The sequence below is a fragment of the Gymnoscopelus braueri genome (assembly GCF_963280865.1).
Source record: "Gymnoscopelus braueri genome assembly, chromosome: 2".
Classification (NCBI taxonomy): Eukaryota; Metazoa; Chordata; class Actinopteri; order Myctophiformes; family Myctophidae; genus Gymnoscopelus; species Gymnoscopelus braueri.
Window position 1 is genome coordinate 32,440,466 of NC_137604.1, and position 5,780 is coordinate 32,446,245.

Sequence of the window (5,780 nt, forward strand, 5' to 3'; positions counted from 1 at the left end):
AATGAGCTTAATTACTGACTTATATCTCCTTCTTCTCAATCCTCTACTGGCAAACTCAATTTAGTTGTTTAAAATGTTCCACTCGGACAGATTGTAGTAGTGCTTTTGCACAAAATAGAAGATATCATGCTCTCCACACATTTTACTCCACTGGGAATGTTATGTTTTATGGGATCGTTTGTACTACATCTACTTCCTGGCCATGGTTTTCTGTGGATTTAATCAGCATTACTGCATACTGTGTTTACTGTTTGGTAGGTGGGAGTCAAACTATAGTCAAATGCTTTAGGATCATTATTTCAGATTGGACATAACAGGGACAAGTGCCTGTGTGCAGCAGGGGAAATGCTGGAGTTTGAAATAAGCTTACTGTGTTTTTATTGCTTTTATTTAGACAGGACCGTATATAGAGAGGAGACTATGTGAGGTCATAGAGAGGACGATACATGCAAATGATCCTATACGTTAGCAAAATCTCTGCGTGCATGTGTATTTGTCCTTTGCGTATCTCGAAAACTGTCAGAACGATCAACTTTAAACTCGGAGAGTGTATCGCCAAGGACCTGAGGGAGGGATGTCATCAATATGTCATAGTACTTTCATTCGGTACAATGCGGGTACAACGGGTATTGCAACCAGAGGGGCATTCATTCCCCACTTTGAGACCCACGTACTGGTGTAGCAGTGAGCATGTGGTGTATGATGGGCAGTAAACTGCGGGCTACCAGGCTGGTTGGTTGTAATAAAGTAGAGGAGATGAGAGACGTCAGGTTTCCAGGTTCCATGCTCATTTATTTATTCAGCAACAAACAAACAGCATTATAGCAGAGAACCAGGGGCAGGAGCCCCTGAGCTCCACCAGCAGCCTCTCCTGCAGCCCCTCAGGGCACAGGCCTCCCTAACACCCATCTTACACAGTTCTTATAGTAGACCATTTACCAAAGATGCTATTCTAAATAGTCATATAAGGTATGTACTAAAGATAAGAGCGACGCAAACATAGGTACACATATACAAATAGCAATGACCATTCGGCTCAGCTGTTAGATTGACAGCTGTAGCTGAGTTAGAATTAGCACATTCACCAGGCTGAGTCACAACACACTCATGATTACTCTTACTTTAGCAAGGTTACATTTCACAGTTCCATCTAGTTTGGATTAATATATGCAACTTAGGGTCCATAATATACGATAAGCACTAATAGGCTATATGCACATCAGCCATATTGGAAAGAAATTGGGCCTCTTCCTTAATTCCTTCACAGGTGTTACCCAATGATACTAATGAAGGCTCTGTTCCACTCGGGTCAAACAGAGTCAGGGTGCTGATGTTGTGCATGTGTTGCTCACTGGAAACACTCTCAGGGTTCCTTGAGGGGGTTCCAAATGGCCCCTTACGGGTTTGTAACTCTGAGAGTGTACAAATGGTTCCATTTGCACACTCTCAGAGTTATGAAGGTCCTTGAAATTAAGTTTTGAGAACCACTGTGCTACACTAAATGGAACAGCTAGCCTTCATTAGTACCATTGGTAACACCTGTGAAGGAAGTAAGGAAGGGGCCCAACGTTTTTCCAATATGGCTGCTGTGGATAGAGCCTAGAGACTAAGTTGGTTCTCTGCTATGATGCTGTTTGTTTGTTGCTGAATAAATAAATGAGCATGGAACCTGGAAACCTGACGTCTCTCATCTCCTCTACTTTATTACAACCAACCAGCCTGGTAGCCCGCAGTTTACTGCCCATCATACACCACATGCTCACTGCTACACCAGTACGTGGGTCTCAACTGTTTTGTTTAAAAAGTTGTACTGTATGTTCAACTGTTTTGTTTAAAAAAAATCATGACTGAAATAAAAATAACTACTAACTAACTATATCAGCATTCAGCACCCTCAGACTCTGTTTGACCAGAATGGAAGACAACCTTAATTAGTATCACTAGACCATACCCGGTGAGGTGCGCAGGCATAAGTAGTTGCAAACGTGGGGTTATTGCACGTCCTGTTGCGCGTCCCGTCCCGTAGGCCCCCCCCCCTCCTCTCGCGTGTCCCGTTGCGGCCCCCCCACCGGAGCCGTCCCCCGTCGCCAACACACACACACACACACACACACACACACACACACACACACACACACACACACACACACACACACACACACGCACACACACCCTCATGCGGCCAGAGCTGTCCCCCGTCACGAACACACATACGCGGCCGTCGCACGAACACAAATAATGTACATTTTGACACGTGCCTCCCCAACGTGCATGCGCACGTGCGTGTCCGTGCATACACTGCCGCGGAGGCGAGTGTTCTGTGTGTGCAACAGTGTAACGCTGTGGGGCTGTAGATGCGACGCATGCGCAGTTTGATTGGCCAGCGTAAGCATGGCGACATTCTTTGACATAAAAATGCGAATAAACAGCAGAGATTTAGTGATATTGAAAAACGGGCTTCGCAGTCACATGCACATGGTAATGGTCAATGGCTGTGCGCAATTTGAGATCAATAGCTCCAGGCACTGAGGAGAACCGGGCAGAAACATTTTTGGGCTCAGAGGTTTGGGCTCACAGGTTTGGGCTCCACAAACAGGTGACGTGCATCACCGTTCCAATGACCAAAACTCCACTTCGGGATTAGCCTACTCACACCCGGCATGGCAGACCCGTGAACAGGGTGCACTGGTGTACACTCTGTAATAGAATGAAAATGTAAAAAGATAGACCAAATCGCAGGAGATGAAGTTAGCAGTTTATTTGTATAAAAGGAAGGTAAGAATTAAATAGTGAAAGACAGTGGCAACATCGTCAGGTCCACAGATTGTCATGGCAGGGCCCGCGGAATGGGAGAAAAGGAGAAGGCAGGAGTCAAGCACACAATGTGCCATATATGTTAAATATGTGTTATGTACTGTAATACAGCATATAATATTATGATATAATAATGTATTATTATATGTAATAATATATAATAATATAATATATAACATCATTAATACAATATTTATCATAGTATAAGATATAATATACATAATAATACATATTATTGTAATGTCTAATATTATGATATCTAACAGTTTATTGAAATAATAATTGTAATATGTAATTTATTTATATATAATAACATATATATATATATATATAAATAGCCATAGCCTATAATAGCCATATTCATATGTATATTATTTATATAGATCCACCGTCTTTCTCTCGTGTAATACTATATAACATGTATATATGGAATATTATGTAAATATCCATATAATATCCATATTCATATGTATATTATTTATGTAGATCCACCGTCTCTCTCCCTGTCGTTTTTTCATAAACCTGGTTGCTTGTTTCGCGCGCACAATCTGGCAACACAGAAAGCAGTCGGTCGCGTCGCGAACCCCCCCCCCCCACGCGCACGCGCACACACACACACACACACACACACACACACACACACACACACACACACACACACACACACACACACACACACACACACACACACACACACACACACACACACACACCGCTCGCGAGCCAAAATCTGTGTCTGTCTGTCTCTCTCTCTCTCTGTTTCTCTTTCGCTTCCCGTGTCTCTGCCAGTGTTGCCATGTCCTGTTATTGTAAGCGACTTGTAAGCGACTTTCAGCGAGCAGGAACGGAGGAAAATGCCTGTCTTAGAGGCTTTGTTTAGACGCTGGTGTGGGTAAAAATGTTTTGTTTGGCACGAAAATGACGGACATATCAGCGTGAGTGTGGTGGGAATACGGACTTTGCCGCGGTGACTGCGACAACGTAATGTGTAAGTACTCGTAATGTGTAAAACTCTTCGACATTTTTGGCTAACGCTAAACGGCGCTAAACGGTCTCCCCTTCCCCACACGTTAATGTGTGGGGAATTTTCACACACACACACACACACACACACACACACACACACACACACACACACACACACACACACACACACACACACACACACACACACACACACACGTAACTTTGGGGAAGCACGTTCTGTGAGTGCAACATTGTAATGCTGTGGGGCTGTAGATGCGACGCATGCGCAGTTTGAGCCCCCAAGACCCCAAGACCCCAAGACACAAAGACACCAGAGGTTAGTCAAATTATAGGAGGATTGGTAACACCTGTTAAGGAAGTGAGGAAGAGCCCACTTTCTGTGCAATATGGCTCCAGGGTTAGGACTCCTTAAAACAAAGGACCACAAGTGTCTACAACCAGTTGAACTCACAAGAAACACAGGGGATAAACATCAGGAGATATAATAATATGATCATTGGGTGGTAGTAGCTGTGTCCCTCAGTGGCATTTACATCACCTCCATAAAGGGATATTATGATATTATAGTGCTACGCTGCTTCTGCTAACAACTCGGCACAGCTACAGGGAGCCATAATGAAGTGAAACCTTCCATGCAGAGCCATTTGTTTTCTGAGCTTAGCATTTTTAGTATGACTTACCGTTGTCATTTCATTTCCTATCAGTCATACATCTTACAATGGGTCTCCTTGGGTGCTCATGAGGCTCAGCTGTCTAGTGTGCTGTTCTACCAATACCATGTACCTTGACTGCTGCCTTTGAATACCGGCCCCTACTGTGCTGTCACATCTGTCTCTGGAGCCGTTTCCTGTCACCGTCACTGTCTCTAGTTTGAACTGCTAATGAAACTCTGACGGAGAGACGACCACCCACTCCTTTTTAGCATGTACAGCATATTGCTCAGAGACATGCGCGTAGCCAAAGTGACTACTGATGGAGTAATGAGCTTCCTTCAATCCGTCAAGTGCATGACATCTCCCGTGTAGTCAGACTGTATGCTGAGCTACGTATGCTTGATGCAAAACTAGCCTCCCTGATCATGTTCTGTTGAGGTTAACAGTGGGGGAGCTGCAGTGTGCCCCTCAGGCTCACAGTTGTGCTTTTGTAACTATACTGCTAAGTGATTGCTGCACTGTAAACGCAAGTCATGTCCTTTCCAAGTTTATGAGCCTAAACAAGGCTAGACACAGTGTGTGTTGTCATTGTTAATTTACATCAACTTTTCTTCAAGCCAATAATAATACAGCTTCCCATCCAAATAGAATAACATCGGGGCACCCCTATGCCTTCGGGGTCACCAAAATTAGTGCAAATAAGAATGTCACCTCACCTTCACCCTGTATTTGTATTGTGATAATACAATTTGATTGATTGATTGATTTGGTGCTGCCAGAGGGAAAGGTCATGGGGTCACCAAATTCAGTAGGGTTCATCCTCCAGCGAACAGGAAGGTGCACAGTCAATTCCAGGGCCATCCAGCCACTAGTCTTCTATAATACAGAAAACTTGCGGAATTTAATCATCATTCCGGATTTAGAGTGTATACAGTCAAGAGTTATGTGTTCAAATCAGTGCTATGATGAAGAATGGAAACATGTATTTATGTATTTAAACTGCACACCAATAAGATATGTCAATAAAGGCAGCAGATGTCTAAACTTATTGAGCCCCTTAGGTGCAATGCAACGGTAATGACGTATGTTTCAAGTAGTATTGTCATATTTGTTTATTTTCAGTAGTGAATTATTTCATCTTGTGTTATTCCCCCCGCCCCCAACCCCCCCCCCCACACACACACACCACTAAAGAGGAGTTCATGTCTCGTCTGAGTTCACATCAATATTTCATATTTACCACACTATTTATCCACTCCGTTTATCATTTATGAGTGCCATTTCTGTGTGAATGCATGCACAAAAATGTGAGCATGTGTGTGTGTG